Below are 18,715 nucleotides of genomic sequence, written 5' to 3'. Positions count from 1 at the left end.
GCTTCTTCTTGAGCCACTCCTTTGTTGCCTTGGCTGTATGTTTTGGGTCATTGTCATGCTGGAAGACCCATCCACGACCCATCCTCAGTGCTCTGGCTGAGGGAAGGAGGTTCTCGTCCAAGATCTTATGGTACATGGCCCCGTCCATTGGCCCCTCAATGCGGTGAAGTCGTCCTGTACCCTTAGCAGAGAAACAACCCCAAAGCATAATGTTTCCACCTCCGTGTTTGACGGTGGGGATGGTGTTCTTGGGATTGTAGCATTCAGCATTTCTCTCCCTCCAAACACGAAGAGTCGAATTTATGCCAAAGAGTTCAATTTTGGTCTCATCTGACCACATCACCTTCTCCCAAGCCTTCTCTGAATCATTTAGGTGTTCATTGGCAAACTTCAGATGGGCCTGTACATGTGCCTTCTTGAGCAGGGGGACCTTGCGGGCACTGCAGGATTTCAATCCCTTACGGTGTAGTGTGTTACCAATGGTTTTCTTGGTGACTGTGGTCCCAGCTGCCTTGAGATCATTACCAAGCTCCTCCCATGTAGTTCTGGGCTGATCCCTCACCCTTCTCATGATCATCCTTACCCCACGAGGCAAGATCTTGCATGGAGCTCCAGGCCGAGGGGGATTGATGGTTATTTTGTATTTCTTCCATTTTCTAATAATTGCACCAACAGTTGTCTCCTTCTCACCAAGCTTCTTGCTGATGGTCTTGTAGCCCATTCCAGCCTTGTGCAGGTCTACAACTCTTACCCTGATGTCCTTTGAATGTTTTTTGGTCTTGCCCATGGTGGTGGAGAGGTTGGAATGGAAGAAATTGATTCTAATGACAGGTGTCTTTTATACCCATAACAAGCATTAGATTAGGAGTACTTTCTTAAAGTGACAGGAGTAATCTGTGTGCCTCATGGGCATATAACCAGTCTGTATGAGCCAGAATTCTTGCTGGTTTGTAGGGGATCAAATACTTATTTCCTTCGATCAAATGCAAATTAATTTATAACTTTATATAATGTGTTTTTTCTGGACTTCTTTGTTGATATTCTGTCTCCATTTGTTAAAATAAAAGTACCATAAAAATTATAGACTGCTCATTTCTTTGTAATCGGGCAAACTAACAAAATCAGCAGGGGATCAAATAATTATTTCCCCCACTGTATATAATGTTGTGGGGGGACATGCAGCGTTCGGCCTGTAGAGGGTGCTACAGGACCGTGGCCAAGGCGCGGAAGCGAGGCTTTGTCGCACACCTGTTGCGAATGAAGCCTCGTTAACGAATGGTTTAAGATGTGTGTGCCTCTGCTTTGGAGGGGGAAGGCTGAAAAGCTACAACTAAAAAGTCGCCCAGGACCGGAAAAAGGAACATTATAAATAAACAGGTTTTATTTCCCTTATCACTACCACCGAGTCCGCCTCTGTGTTAAGGACCTTGCTACAAATGTATAATATTACAAAAGTTTTATTTTGTGATCTATCCCTTTAATGCAGTAAGAATGTACAGTAGACGTCAATCAAAGCTATTTTCCATTTTAAACTCACAAATGAAGCCAGCTCAGCCTGAATATGGAGGCCAGGTCAGTTTGACTCTGGACCGTAACTGTTAATATCATATGATACATCATAGTCATAGTACCCTCTCTTCCTGGTTAATTATCAACAACAACATGTACAGTTACACAACTTTTACTGTTCAGTATCATAGCTCACACCACACCACACAACACTACACAACACACCACAACACAACAAACCACACTACACAACACTACACACCACACCACACCACACACCAAACACAACACAACACAACACACAACAACACAACACAACACAAGTACACTTTTCCAGCAGAGCACACTCTTCCTGGTTAATGATCAACAAGAACCATAAACAGTTATATGATTTTTACTGCTCAGGATCACAGTTCACACAACACAACACTCACAGTGAACATTTCCATCAGAGTTCAATCTTGTTAAATATGATGATTCATCAACAAGAGAGTTTCTCACGTTTCTCTTCTTCTGGCTTGGTTGTGGACACACGTTGGAGCTCATCCCTTAGCTGTTACACAGGAGAGTGTCCCTGCTCCGTGATCCCAGTCACTCCTCAGAGATTTGATACTCGACTCCTTCGTCTCCAACACCAGCCATCGTCTCCAGAGTAAAGAGAAAACAGAGCTTTGCTGCCTAACTGATCATTCTGGTCCTTTTAGATTGGTCGTCTGCAGTTCTCCACTCTGTCTGTCAGTCAGGACTAAAGACAGTGTGATGGCTGCTGTCTGACTGAGAGGTTCGTCTGAGACTGAACTTCTCTACTGATTGACACGGAGGACAGATCAGGTGAGTTACCTGTCAATGTGTGACCATGGGAGGGGTGGGGCAAGATATTTCTTATCCAATGAAATGATTGTGTGTGTGAATAATTCTGAGGAGGTGTCAGGTTGCAGAAGGCAGGGAAACTGGCAGTCACTCAATTCTCTTATGTGATCAAGACGTAGCCTCACCCACCGACAGTTCTACTTCCTTATCACCCATCATGTAGGAGGACCAAGGGATCAGATCATAAAGTGGAAAAAATTAAAACTATGGTGATTAACTAAAGCAAAACACTAAAACAAAAGCACTAAAACTATTTGATCAGTTTGATTTGTAGTTCTAGTTTTATAGTTTTATCTGCAGTCCTGGTTATATAGTTTTATCTGTAGTCCTACTTGTATCTGTAGTCCTAGTTGAATAGTTTTATCTGTTGTCCTACTTTGATCTGTAGTCCTAGTATTCTGGGTCTGTTTGTCTCTGGCAGGGACTGGGGAGTTTGTCAGAGTCAAGAGGAAATTATGAAATTTGCTGAGTTGGTCGTGACATCCTAATCCACACAGTGTGGAATTGATTCCGATGCAAATCAGAGACTCTATAAAAACAAAGATATTAATTCCAAAATTACTTCAACTCAATTCAACTTATTGAGTGAATTGTTGATGACATTTTTGCATTTTAGCTCATTTTAAGAATGTCATAGGGCCACATCTCTCTCTCCTCTATCCCCTGTGCCGGGCCATATCCTTTCTACTCTGAGGAGGTGTGTACACCATATAGACTAGGGTAGATTCTCAGATTCTCTGTCAGATAGAGATATATAATATGTACACATATACAGTATACAGTGGGGGAAATAATTATTTGATCCCCTGCTGATTTTGTTAGTTTGCCCGATTACAAAGAAATGAGCGGTCTATAATTTTTATGGTACTTTTATTTTAACAAATAGAGACAGAATATCAACAAAGAAGTCCAGAAAAAACACATTATATAAAGTTAATTAAATTAATTTGCATTTGATCGAAGGAAATAAGTATTTGATCCCCTACAAACCAGCAAGAATTCTGGCTCATACAGACCGGCTATATGCCCATGAGGCACACAGATTACTCGTGTCACTTTAAGAAAGTACTCCTAATATCTGCTTGTTATGGGTATAAAAGACACCTGTCAATAGAATCAATCTCTTCCATTCCAACCTCTCTACCACCATGGGCAAGACCAAAGAACATTCAAAGGACATCAGGGTAAGAGTTGTAGACCTGCACAAGGCTGGAATGGGCTACAAGACCATCAGCAAGAAGCTTGGTGAGAAGGAGACAACTGTTGGTGCAATTATTAGAAAATGGAAGAAATACAAAATAACCATCAATCGCCCTCGGCCTGGAGATCCATGCAAGATCTCGCCTCGTGGGGTAAGGATGATCATGAGAAGGGTGAGGGATCAGCCCAGAACTACACAGGAGGAGCTTGGTAATGATCTCAAGGCAGCTGGGACCACAGTCACCAAGAAAACCATTGATAACACACTACACCGTAACTAACATCCCCACCGTCAAACACGGAGGTGGAAACATTATGCTTTGGGGTTGTTTCTCTGCTAAGGGTACAGGACGACTTCACTGCATTGAGGGGCCAATGGACGGGGCCATGTACCGTAAGATCTTGGACGAGAACCTCCTTCCCTCAGCCAGAGCACTGAGGATGGGTCGTGGATGGGTCTTCCAGCATGACAATGACCCAAAACATACGGCCAAGGCAACAAAGGAGTGGCTCAAGAAGAAGCACACTAAGGTCATGGAGTGGCCTAGCTAGTCTCCAGACCTTAATCCTATAGAACATTTGTGGAGGGAGCTGAAGCTTCGAGTTGCCAAGCAAAAGCCTTGAAACCTTCAGGATTTGGAGAGGATCTGTAAAGAGGAGTGGACCAAAATCCCTCCTGAGATGTTTGCAAACCTGGTGACCAACTACAAGAAACGTCTGACTTCTGTGCTTGCCAACAAGGGTTTCTCCACCAAGTACTAAGTCATGTTTTGCTTGGGGATCAAATACTTATTTCCTTCGATCAAATGCAAATTAATTTATAACTTTATATAATATGTTTTTCTGGACTTTTTTTGTTGATATTCTGTGTCTATTTGTTAAAATAAAAGTACCATAAAAATTATAGACCGCTCATTTCTTTGTAATCGGGCAAACTAACAAAATCAGCAGGGGATCAAATAATTATTTCCCCCACTGTATATATATATATATATATATATATATATATATATAATATTTTTAAAAATGTGATTGTTTTTTTTTGTGAGCTATCCCTTGTGAGCTATCCCAGGGAGGAGGTCCAGCACCTAACAGTGTGGTGCACCGACAACAACCTGGCTCTCAACACCAGGAAGACCAAAGAGCTCATTGTGGACTTCAGGAAGTCAAAAGCTGGCACACACACCCCCATCCTCATCAACGGGACTGAGGTGGAGCGAGTCACCAGCTTCAAGTTTCTGGGTGTCCGCATCTCTGAGGATCTCTCCTGGACCCTCAACACCTCTACCCTGATCAAGAAGGCTCACCAGTGTCTCTTCTTCCTGAGGAGACTAAAGAAGGTCCATCTGTCTCCTCAGATCCTGGTGAACTTCTACCGCTACACCATCGAGAGCATCCTCACCAACTGTGTCACAGTATGGTATGGCAACTGCTCTGCCTCTGACCGGAAAGCACTGCAGAGGGTGGTGAAAACTGCCCAACGCATCACCGGTTCCTCACTCCCCTCCATTGAGGCTGTCCAGGGCAAGCGATGCTTGCGTAAGGCACGCAGCATCGTCAAGGACAGTTCTCACCCCAACCACAGACTGTTCACCCCACTCCCCTCCGGGAGGCGCTACAGGTCTCTCCGTACCCGAACCAGCAGGTTCAGAGGAAGCTTCTTCTCTGCGGCTGTCACCCTACTGAACTCCAACTCTGCACCTAGGTGACAACCTACCAACTAACCCCTACACCCCCCCCCCCCCCCCCCGGACAATTGCATTCCTATAAACTGTACATACTGTATCTTCACTTATACACACTGCTCTTATACTATATACTACTGCTCTTCTGTACATATCTTTCTATACTGTTCATAATGCACATACCCTTATTTTTTTACTAATCTTATAATGCTACTGTTAATACACTGCACATATCTGTACATACTGTACATATCTGTTTATACTGTTCATACTGCATTCCATATTTATTCTGCTTATTTACTCTGCTTATAATGTTACTGTTAATACATATACTGCACTACTTATACTGCTCATATACTGTTCATACTGCATGCTATATTTATTCTGCTTATAATGTTACTGTTAATACATATACTGCTTATACTGCACTACTTATACTGCTCATATACTGCAGTATATTGTTCACATTGCACTTTTCTGCTTTTTTTGCACTTCTGGTTAGACGCTAACTGCATTTCGTTGTCTCTGTACTTGTACTCTGCACAACGACAATAAAGTTGAATCTTATCTAATCTAATGAAACTGGAGCTTTGTTTACTACACTACAGCACTGTTATACCTACAGTCGTGATAGAATAGTACACCCTACTGGTCGAAATAAGGAAAAGCTTACAGCACCGGGTATTCCCAGGCAAATGCTCCTCCAAGTCCCTATCCGATCCTCAACCGACCAATGGTTGAGCGCCGTTGAGCAAAGTTGAGCGCTAACCCACCAATGGTTGAGCGATCTCTGCTCAGTTGAGCGCTCAACTCACCAGTCATTGAGCGAGGAATTTCAAACGTCATCTAATTTATAAAAATGTTTATACAAAATGAAACGATGAAGCTGGTGATAAAAATGCTATTCCGTTGGCATGACCAAAATGCATCTGTCTAATGACTCGACATTGCTTAGTTGGGCATCATCTTGAAATCGCAAATAAGAAACATTATTTGAAGTCTCAGTGTCTATGGTGTTGAAATGTGTTAGTGTTTTGTATATGTCTGTTGATGTAGAGTCAAATCAATTTTTTTTTAAAAACGGTAAGGTCACTTCTGACAAAATATTTGCTATCAGTCTTGTATGATAACTTTGTATGATGCGTGTCAATCAAACGTCCCCTAGTTTTACCTCAGATTGTTATGCACAACATAATCTGAGGTAAAACTAGTGGACCAAAGTGATACAATGTGCTGCTACAACGTGCATAACAATCTGAGGTTAAACTAGGGGATGTTTGATTGACACACATAGATTTTGATTTAGAATATAGATTTAGATATAGAATATAGTATAGATAGATTTAATATAGTACAGTATAGATCTATACTGTACTATATTAAATCAATCTATACTATATTAAATATTATTCTAAATCTAAATGAACTGTTTTACTAATATTTCTTCATGTTTTACTGCACCAGGTGAAACATGGAGAAACCTAGACACTAGTGCAGTGTGTGCGACAAGACGTTCGCTGAGAAGTCTAACCTGACAAGGCACAAGAAGATTCATTTTGCCAAGGAGAACTGGGACTGTCATGTGTGTGGTAAAAGCTTTACCACCAAACCAACGTTGATCTCTCATCAAAAGCAGCACCAGTATCCAAACATTTGTTTGTACAGGCAAGGAGAGGCCAGGCTGCAGTGTACAGATGCAGCAAAGTCTGTGGCAGAGGTCCCCTGCAAAGTAGAAGACCCTACATGGCTGGATCCCAAAAAGGCAGAGGCGACTGCAAAGAGATCCGGGGGGGAAATGTGGAAAGGCCAGTTGGTCATTGCATTCGGGAAGTACGCTGGACAGACATTCAGATGGCTTCTTGAAAATGATGTCGGCTGGCTTGTATGGTTGCTCTTCGAATACTGCCAGAAAGGTGAGAAGAATGAGCTTCTGAAGTGGCAAAAGGAGCGAATGCTGGAGTATGCTAGAGAGTTCCCTCCCGTCACATGTCATCTTGACAAGAGGTTGGAGGTAAGATAAACTGGGTTATCTTTTAGACCTGAGCAATTGATGAGATGTTACACAGTAATCATTACTAGTAAAAGTTTTTTTTTTGTATGAGATTATTCTACGGTTGTGTTTTATTTTCTGCAGAAACAGCAATCAAAGAAAGAAAGGGCTGAGTCTACCGTCTCCGAGTTCCAGCAGGATCCCAACTATGCAAGTGATGCTGAATTGTTGGCTGCTGCAGGTAATATTATGCTGAAATGAACATGAAATGACTTTGTATTATGCTGTGGAGCTGCTAGGACTTTGTGTTTGTGCCATGTGAAATTCATCAGTATGTATCAAGCAATGCAGTTGATACATTTTTGTGGTATATCCTCTTCAGAAAATGTCCTTGACGAGTCTGAGGCACCGGTCTCCACGCAGCTTACCACCTGGGGAGACCTCACTTCTGCTGTGTGTCAGGACTCTGACAACAGGCCCGGACCCTCATCCCTCCGAGAGACCTCTGCCTCAGAATCTGGTGGCATCCTGCTGGAGGGCTGGCAGAAATTCTGGGAGCAACCACTTGCATCTGCCCAAGCCCTTGGTATAGCCCCTCCTAACATCAAGTGGCTGAAATGCAACGAGACGTACGGCCTGTTTGAAAGGGCATCCAAATACAAGAACGTCAAAGGAGAGACAGTGGAGAGGAAGCTCTTGAAGGAGAAGATGGAGTTCCACCCACCCCCACTTCCTATGTCTGTCAAGGGAGCAGTGCCCAACATGATGGCCTTTTTCACCACTCCTGCCTCCTTCTAGCGGCCAGTCTGTGTGATGAAGCCTTGATCCGCTGCCCCAACAGCAACTGCCCCGCACCGCCAGGGGAGTACCTGGAGAAGAAAGGCTTCGGCAGCTACACTAGGCAAGTGTGTAGCATGAAGTACAATTACACCCTGTTGACAGAGAAGCTGATATGCCCACATTGTCAAAAGATGAGGCAGACGATGAGCCAGGCGCATAGTAATGCGGACAACAGCGAAGATGAGGGGGAAGACACACACAATGCCCAACAGTACACGTGGCTGGCATACAGTCCCAAGATTCTGATGAACCTCGCCCCGGCCGTCAGAAGCATGCTCCCTGCCATACTGTGTGGGAAGCGTGCTGTGGACAGAGGTGTGGTAACCCTGATCAGTGACCGACTCAACGCTGTGTCCATGAGCAAGGTGCAGAGACTGCTGCAGCAGGGCCACGACGAGTGGTACGTGGAGCGACGTGACCTGTACCAGACTCTCCTGTACGTGCTGGGTTAGGAGTAGGTTTTACCAATAACAAAACTGGCTTTATTTTCCCATATGGTGCCAAGACTCCGTGTCACCTGTACAAACGTTGCATTTGTGTACGATAGTTTTGAACACTTCAAAAGTGTGGTGGATGAAGCAGGCCGAGTTAGAAAAGAGGAAAAACTATTTAAAAATACCTGTGACTTACCTGTGTGATGCCACTTCTCCTGTGCCATCTTTGAGAGAGAAAGAAAGAGAAAAAAAGCTTGTTTTTGTTTGTTTGTTTGTTTGTTTGAGTCAAAGTGTTTCAAAGTGTTTTAGCAAGTAGAGCAATACAGTTATCCTATTTATTTATATTGTAGTTAAAAATGCACTTCGTAGTTTAATTAAAGAATGTTCTTGTCTTTTTTTATTATTTATATTGTAGTTAAAAATGCACTTTGTAGTATCTTTTTTATACAAACATGTTCTGGTCTATGTCCAATATCCGGTCCAATCTAACCTCTGTTTCAATCTAACACAATTCATTTACATACCCTTTATTGTTAGTTTATGTTCAATTAATCTGCGTTTTTGTCATGCGTGTCCTCGTGCCGTTTGTATGTCTTTGTCAGCTTCATGTCTTTGTGATGTTTGTATGTCTTTGTCTGCTTCATGTTTAACAAAAGTTTGCCAAAAAACACACACAAAAAAATGTAACAGAGAGGAATGGCTTGAGCATTTGTTGGTTGATGATCTGTGTCTTTGGATAATCTTGTAGTTCTTTATTGGGCTTTGGCCTGTACAAAGCTATTGTGAATTTGTATCTTATGTGTTCTCAATTATTAATGTTTTTGTGTGCATGTCTTTGTCAGCTCCATGTTTAACTAAATGTTTGTAAATGTTTGTCTCTCGTCATCTCACTCATGGCCTGTACCTTGACGTGGTGAGTGGGCTTTCAACTAAACAGGTCTGCCTACTTGTGTTTGTGTGTCATAAAAATAATATATCTGTGCCCCATACATGGAATCTGAGTGCATATGTAGTAAATGGAAAAATGTGCATGTTGAAACCTTTACATTGGATTCTTTGTAAATTTTGAATGCATTTTCGTTTCACAAAATGCACTGTTCTCATGTCTTATTCAGTAACTGTTGGTGACCATCTGCGGCATTTTAGCAACCACACTCTCGCAGTTCGTTGGGACGAAACACATTCTAGTAAAAGAATAAAACTGTAATACTATTTGGTAATTTGTGAATAACATTTTTAAGTAATAATATAAATTAAAGTATTATAAAAGTATTTCAAGTATTTTGGAGTCTCTGTATGCTTGGGTTTCAGAAAAAAAGAGGAGGGTGGGACATGTCAAAAATGATTGTAGGTCAAACACCTAGAGTATAAGCTCTAAGAAAATACTTTTACCAACACCCAGTTTATTAATTATGGGCTGCATGGGTGGGGCATATCTCATGTCACACATCATAACACGAGGTGCAAGCATTCATGAATGGTATGGTTTGTATGATCAGTTTCCCCTTATAAAGGGGAAATACACTATGGTATTTTTTGGTCAAAGCAATGCATCAATGGTGATCAAGTATTATAGACTACAATTTAATCTGACTCCAATAAGATTAGTAGGTTGACCTTGAATGTAGTTTATCAACTAATAACACATGATAAGGCTAAGAAGGGCTATGGAAGAAAGAGATATGAATGGTGGTTTATTTAACAGTTACCAATAACCTTAAATGTAACCAAGTAAACCAAATGAAAGAAATCAAGTTACATAGGTTAAAACCAGATAAAACAGAGAAGTTGTCTTTGTGTCTTCTCCCAGACTCAGAGGTGTCAATATGCATTGCTAATTAGATTGTGCTGGCTGCACCCCCTGGGTGGTCATTACAATGAGTCGTGTGAATGGCTCAGATGTCTTCCAGACAAAGTGAGAGTGCATTAAATACATTCTTACACCCTTTATAGTTCAGGCCAAAAATTTAATAATTGTACACTTTTCCACCTAAATATATAAATCTCATCAATCTACATCAACTCAAACTATGCAAATAATGCAAACAACATTCAGCAGCCAAGTGGATTTCAATCAATTCTTATACATGACATTTCTGTAAAAAAAACTTGAGGCCAGTGAACACCAGGGGGCGTCCTTCTTTCTGATCAATTTTCGTCCGATCCCAAGTTGAGCAATAGGGACTTGGGGGGGTCATGAGCCATTCTCGGGCGGTCTGCCATCCAAGTACTAACCCAGCCCGACCCTGCTTAGCTTCCGAGATCGGATGAGATCGGGCGTGTTTTTTTTTCTTTTCTCTTTTATTATCAAAAATAACATCTTTATAATCAGACATAAAACATTCAGAATACACCACAAAACTTATTTACAAACCAAATCCCAGTCAAAACCTTAAAACCCAAACCAACCAGAAAAACAAAACCACCATACCATCTCTTAAACAATACAAAATCTTATCAAAAAACACAAAACCGGGTAGGCACTGCCCCCCCCTTAAACCAAAAAAACCATCAAATTAAAAACAAAAACACAGACATGAAACCATTTTCAAAATGCTGCTGGAGCGCCGAGTCAGCTCCCTTCTGGCCAGACCTTGACTGTCCTCACTGTAGGTTTCACCCGTTTGATGAGTGCTGAGTACTTGGGCAGTAGGAACAATGAGAGGTGATCAGATTGTCCTAGGTGGGGGAGGGGAACGGCTTTGTAACCATCAGCCACGCTGGTGTATACATGGTCCAATGTCCTGTCTCCTCTGGTGGGGCATGAGACATTTTGGTGGAATTTCGGCAGTACAGTCTTTAAATTGGAGTGGTTGAAGTCACTCGAGACAATGAAGGCTGCCTCAGGATGCAGAGTCTGTTGTTTGCTAATGGCAGTATGCAGTTCTTTCATGGCAATCTTAGCATTAGCATCCGGGGGAATATAGGCTGCCGTGATAACAGTGGATGTGAACTCTCTGGGCAGATAGAAAGGTCTACACTTAACCATGAGAAACTCTAGGTTAGCTGAGCAGTGACTCTCGGTGATGGTAGTGTCCGTGCGCCACATCTTGTTCACATAAATGCACAAACCTCCACCTCTGGTCTAACCGGAGTCACCCGCTGTTCTGTCTGCTCGGAGGACGTAGCGCCCTGCTAGCTCCATAGCGTTGTCGGGTACCTCGCTGTTGAGCCAGGTTTCCGTGAAAACCATGATGTTACAGTCCATAATCCATTTGTGTGGTGATCCGCAGCCGCAGTTCATCCATTTTGTTCGCCAGGGAACGAACATTGGCGAGGAAAAGGCTTGGTAGTGAGAGTCGATGTGGAGTTAGCTTGAGCCTAGCTCTCAGCCCACCTCGGCTCCCACGCCTGTGTTTACCTTTCCTAGCCGGTCTGGGGTTGCTTCCGGTCGGTGTAGCGGAGTTAGCTGGTCCCGCTGTTTTGACAATCTCAGGTATTACGTTGATAAAGATGTCTGGAATGCAGGAACCGATGTCCAAAAGTACTGTACTGTGGCGCCCGCCCCGTGCCTAAGCCCATGCGCGAGTGTGGGAAGGTGGTAAATGGAGTGTATATATCGCCTCGCTTTGTCTCTGCTGTTTCTGCTGTCCCTCTCTTGCCCCGTGTTGTCTTTGGCAGGACCATGTATGGAGTTCCTGCGCCCCAAGGGGCCACAGCTGCCACCCGTGGAGATAATCACCGTATGCCCATACATGGAGTTCCTGCTCGTCAAGGCACAGCTGAAGGGCATCAGCAGGAGCAGCAGAGACCGTACAAAAGGAGCCAACGGAGCACCCAGTGGAGAGGAGTTGCTACGGCGAACCAAGGAGCAGTTGATGAGAGAGAGAATAAGCCGAGTCACCATTGTCCAGTGTATGACCCCTGACCATAGGAGAGCCCCCTTTGAAGCCCGACCCCGAGAACGTCCGAGAGCCCGCTACGTTGCCAACCTTCGCCTGTCTGACTACCCCGCTGCCGCCCCGACCTGGAACGTAAGAGGACCACCCACCGTGTACCGAACCCCCCTGCTATCTTCACGACACGACGCCTTCTCACCCCCACCCTCTCTCTATCATTTCCCTCTCCCCGCTAACCGAATAAATGTCTTTGATTATAATTCTGGTGTGGACCTCTCTGCTTACACTGTGTTTGGGTCCGTGACGCGCCCGCACACCCCGGCGGCCGTCACAGTACGCTAAACTGTTTTTAGCGAGAATACTTGAAATAAATAAGCAAATAACCACTAATTCGCAAACTCTGGAGAGACACAGAGCGTCACGATGCGTGCGCGCCGCCATCTTGGCCATGTAGACTCTGACATTACCACTGAACTGCACCCAGTATAAGCAAACCCAGAACCCACAGTTACATTGTTGAAGCTATAAAACACCAATCTCACATCAGACTCTAATAAAGAACCCCCTCAAAAAAACGTTGAACACTGAACTGAATACCGCACACCCACGTGAGCTATTGAACAAACATACTGAAGAGCTTTTATAGCTATTCGCTACGTAACTCCTCACTCAGTATGTAACAAGCAGAACTCAACCTGCGAGAAGACAGCAAGACAAACAAATGTTTCACTTCCCTGTTCACCGATGGGATTGGTGGGCGATCGGTGGGCAGAGGCGATCTTCTTGTCGGGCCTTGCCCTCCCAAACGTGGCAGGAATATCCGTATCTGAGTCATCATGAGCAACACCCATGTGGGATGCAATCTCCAGGTGAAACAAACATCGAGAATGTGGCCCGTGGGCCCGAGCAAAATATCCAACTTGGTGACAGTTAGTAGTACGCCAAACCTTACTAGCTGAAGAAAGAAACCCAAAACCGCTGTTGGTGATTCCGGAGGTTGACCTGCTTGATTCCCTCATCGAAAGCATCCAAATTTGGGTTCAGAAAATTGGGCCAAAAGAATCCCAACCAGATGACGGTAAGAGAACGACTCATGAATAACGCCAGTTTCGTTACACTGTTTAACCATGGTGGAGTGTTGGATGCTCGGCTCTTTTAAGCCTGTTCTCCAGTCTAAGTAAGTTAGTTTAATCTTGTTTAAAGTTAGTGTGCTGTTGGTAGCTTGTGTATTTTGCTGTGGCTATCCTGCCTTAAGCTCAGGAACCTAGTTTCTATTGGAAGCCATCTGTTTGAAGCCAATTGCTGTGAATTGCTATCAATCTCCAGTGGGAAGGCCCGACACTAATCTGCAAGGCATTTAACCCCTGCTCACCTTGGACCAGGACTAATACATTTGGGATTGAGTGAGTGGTGAAACCTGTCTGGTCGTTAACTGATCGTCAGGTGGGAGGGGCTGCTACCCTGCAAGTCATCAGCAATCACAGAATCTGCATTTCTATCGTGACGATCATCGAGCGACAGCCTCCTGACACAAAAACGCTTGACACAAGTCAATCTGTGGAGTCGATAGAGGAGCACCCAAATGTCGTGTGGTTCGGCGAAAATCAATCAGACATACACGTGCATTTAAAAAATCTACGATAAACGCACGTGTGTGTCTGATTGATTTACGTGATTTTCGGCGAACCACACGACATTTGGGTGCTCACGTGGTTTTAAAAAATCAACAAGACCCACCTCATGTGTATTTGAACCAATGACAGTGCATTATATGCTGCACTCATGAAAATTACGACAAATCAAAAATGCTGCGTCACGCAGAAACTGGTGGTAGATTCAAAGTTGCGCAATGCAGCAACCGGCGGTATTCGTCCCGCGGCATTCGGCACAAATGGGTTAATCAATTCCTCTCTATCCACAGGATCTGTCCCAGCTGCCTTCAAGACAGCCAGAGTCAAGCCTCTTCTCAAGAAACCAACTCTTGACCCGTCTGCTGTCCATAACTACAGACCGGTATCCCTTCTCTCCTTCTTATCTAAAACCCTTCAATGTGCTGTCTCTAACCAACTGTCTAACTACCTCCATCAGAACAACTTCCTTGACCCTCACCAATCCCGCTTTAAAGCTGGGCACTCTACTGAAACTTCTCTCCTCGCTGTCATGGAGGCCCTCCACTCCGCTCGAGTTTCCTCCTTCTCCTCTCTTCTCATTCTTCTGGACGTCCGCTGCATTCGAGACAGTAAACCACCCAATCCTTCTCTCCACCCTCTCAGAATTGGGCATCTCTGGCTCTGCACTCTCCTGGTTTGCATCCTACCTGGCCGGTCGCTCCTACCAGGTGACAGCGATCCTCTCCACGAGCCCTCACCACTGGGGTCCCCCAGGGCTCTGTCCTTGGGCCTTTACTGTTCTCTCTCTATACCAAATCTATTATAAATCTGCGTAGGTAATTTATTCACATGGTTTCTCCTACCACACCTACGCAGATGACACTCAACTTTTTCTCTCTTTCCCCCCTTCTGACTCACAGGTGGCAACACGTGTCTCGGCATGTCTTGCAGACATTTCTGCTTGGATGTCAGCCCACCACCTCAAGCTCAACCTTGACAAGACTGAGCTGCTCTTCCTCCCAGGGAAAGCCTGCCCTCTCCAAGACTTCTCCATCACAGTAGAGAACTCTACTGTGACCTCCTCCCATACAGCCAAGAACCTTGGGGTGATCCTGGACAACCACTTATCCTGTGTGGCGAACATCACAGCGACAGCACGCTCCTGTAGATTCTTCCTCTACAACATCAGAAGGATACGTCCATTCCTCACCTAAGAAGCAGCACAACTTCTGGTCCAAACACTTGTAATCTCTCGCCAAGACTACTGCAACGCACTCTTGGCCGGACTCCCCGCCTCCGCCATCAGGCCTCTGCAGCTCATCCAGAACGCTGCCGCTCATCTGGTGTTCAATCTCCCCAAATTCTCCTATGTCACGCCCCTCCTCCGCACCCTCCACTGGCTCCCGGTAGCGGCTCGCATCAGATTTAAAACCCTGGTGCTCGCCTACCGGGCAGTGTTACGGGTGGAGAGGTCTTTTTCTGTTAGACCTGGGGTGTTTTGTTTGTTTGTGTTGTTCTCTCTCTTGTGTTCCAGCAGGTCCCTCCTGTCCAGTGAATCAGCGGGAATGCCTGGCAGCTGGGATCCATCAATCAAGTCTTCATTTGTCCATCAATTAACTCACACCACACCCTATTTAAGTTATTTTGTTTGGTTCCTCAGGTGGGAGTGGCAGTCCTCGTTTGGTTAAGTTAGAGAGGTGGCAGCTCTCCTTTTGTTTTGATACTTTGTTTAGGATGTAGCTTATGTTCCTGAGTTTTCACTTTGTTTATTTTTCAGTTTGTTTACCTTTTGTTAACCTTGTTTTTTCTCTTCTTTTTTTCAGCCGGGCACAGAGTTCGAGAGGTAGGGTAATTAGTTACAAACCTGCAGGTTTACATCTTGTCCTGCACACACGTAGGGTACCCCTTGTATTAGTACATCAGAGAGCGGCGACACTAACCCTTGTATTGTTTTGTTTAGGTGCTTCGGCGCCGGTCATGGGGGTTAGTTTAGGGGGTTAGTCTTGGGGTTGTTTTTGAGTTATAGGTTTAGATTTAGTTTTTTCCTGGGGCTTTTCCTTTAGTCGTCGCTGCATAGCTCAGGGGGTTGGGTCTATGTTGTGTCTCGTTCTCTGTGCTGCTGTAAATAAATTATTATTGAACAGACTTTTGGTTGTCACTGGTCTCCTTCATTCATGCTCTCACTGTCCTGTGTTACGCCGGCGGTCCCCTACCACCAGGGGGTTTGGGCGTAACAGGCGGCAAAGGCAACAGCCCCTCCCTCCTTGCAAGCAATGGTTAGCACCCAAACCCCTGCACGATCACTCCGCTCTTCCACCTCGGCTTCCCGCCTGGCACCGCCGCCTCTACGTGGATGCAGCGGCCGCGCCACTCGGTCACGGCTTTTCACTGTCCTGGCGCCCCGCTGGAAGAATGAGCTTCCCACTACTGTCAGGACTGCAGAGTCACTACCGATCTTCCGCCATAGAAAAACCCATCTCTTCAGGCTACATCTTAACAGTCCCTCCTAAAGACCTCTTCACCCCCACTACCCCCCTGTACAAGTTCTCTTCTGTTAAAAAAAAAAGGCTTCTGGCATTACAACTGTCAATGGCCCATGGTATGAGCATTGATTACTTTGTCTTATGATGACTGTTGGATAGATGATTCACTTACTTAAACAAATGTATTTGTTGTCAGTCGCTTTGGATAAAGGCGTCTGCTAAATGCCATAAAATGTAAAAAAATGTTTGTGTTAAATAAACCACTTTCGTTAAATGAAAATATCAAATTTTTGTTAGTGTCCTTTATTTGGAATGTCGTTATTATGAATTGGGTTTTGTCGCTGAGGGCGAGTCAAGTATGGCCTTTCCCCGGCCTGAACATCACTCCCAGAGTTACCCAGGTTATAGCGGGCTAGGCCCAAAGCCTGAGAAGGGTCCTAACACAACGGGTAAGGCTACAGGTCGCGCTGAGTATGTGCTATGGGTGTGTACTCCGGAGGAGAAGCCGAAGGATGAGGAGGCAGGGAACACCTTCGTTATTAGAAAAGGGCCACCCGGGATGGAGACGGAGGCACAGGCCGGGCCTAGTGAAAGGAGGGCATCCACCAAGAAGGAGAAATTACCCTTGAACACCCAGGAGATGGAGCCAAAAACTATGAAGGACAAGGCTACGGATACCGCACCGGTAAGCATTAAACGTGAGTTAAGGCCACGACGACACAGTGGGCTGGTCTATACAACTGATTCTGACACCGAGTCGGCTGACTCCGGGTCCGCCTCTGATACCTCCGAATATAGGCCGGAGGCTAAGCCCAGCAGGCACACCTACTATCGGCCGAGAACTGTGATAGACAAACGTATGGGTCGCAAAACTCCCGGAAGGACCACTAAACGCCAGGGGGTGCGAGAAAAGAAGGTGGTTACACCACCACCCCCGCCAATATCACCAACCCCGTCGGGACAGACGGAGGATCCCTCCTCGGATACATCGGAGGATCCCTCCTCAGATACGTCGGAGGAGCATTCAGCCAACAGCATCCACTACTACCCAGCAGAAGGTGAGGCAATGGAGTATATAGAACTACCACCCGGCTGGGTGGTGGTGGACGAAGTAACCTCCCTTCCCGGCTCAACTGTCCAAAGCTGTTGGCCCCTAGCCACTCCTGTCTCGACTGACTCCCCTGGTTTGCCTCTTGCCCCTCTCCTCTCACCTGTCTCCCCCTATTCGCCTCCCACAACCACACGTCATTCAGGAGCCAGGGACCGATCCGGTCCCGCTTGAACGGATGGAGGAAGAGACGTCTGAAGGTAAACCTGAGTATGTGTCAGTGATTGTTGTACCAGAGGATGACCTAATGCAAAACCCCACTTTAGAAGCGGAGACCTTACAGGAGGCTATGCTACAGACCCCCCCTCCAGAAATATCTTGCGAGATCTATCTCACTGATCTCTACGAGTTTTTCCTGCCACAGCTGGAGATGCCAGTCCTGGCCATGGACGAGAGGATGGAGCCGTTCATCAGCCCTACCTTCCCGGATCAGTAAAATGATAAGTTGATGCAAAACATATGTAACCACATAATTGCTTATAGATGATAAAATGATTCATAAATAGTGTAACTGCATAATTGCATACAGATGATGAGTAGAAATCAAAGATAATGTGATTGAAGTGATAAGTTGATTCAAACATGTGTAACCGCCTAAACTGCTTAGACATAACTAGAATGTGAGTGTATGACCCTGTGTCACTATATCTGCTTAGGCCTCGTTGTAATGACGGCCCGCTATCAAAGGAAGTGCTAAAAATCTAAGAATAACCATGTTTGATTGTGTGATCTTGCTCAGAAATAATCACTGAAGTAAGATACTATTGTAACAGGTTCCGTGACACAGAGGCGGAGTCGAGGTGGTGTGGTCTGGGAAAATCCCGTTTATTTTATAAAATGTTCGTAATGTTTTCATTGTTGGAGGGCTGCAACGCGAGATACCACCGGGTGATCCTCGCGTTCACATCCTTCATGCAGTGGAGCCACTGGAGGGGAGCATGGTCGGAGTAGAGGGTGAAAGCGCGACCCAGCAGATAGTAGCGGAGGGTGCCGACCGCCCACTTGATGGCCAGGCACTCCTTCTCCACCGTGCTGTACCGGCCCTCCCTCTCCAATTGTTTGCGGCTCAGGTACAGCACCGGCCGGTCAGCCCCCTCCACCCGCTGGGTCAGCACTGCTCCCAGGCCTCTATCCGACGCGTCCGTCT

Source organism: Argentina silus (genome assembly GCF_951799395.1).
Source record: "Argentina silus genome assembly, chromosome: Y".
NCBI classification, from domain to species: domain Eukaryota; kingdom Metazoa; phylum Chordata; class Actinopteri; order Argentiniformes; family Argentinidae; genus Argentina; species Argentina silus.
The sequence above is the reverse complement of the archived record's forward strand: the minus strand, read 5'-3'. Positions refer to the sequence as shown.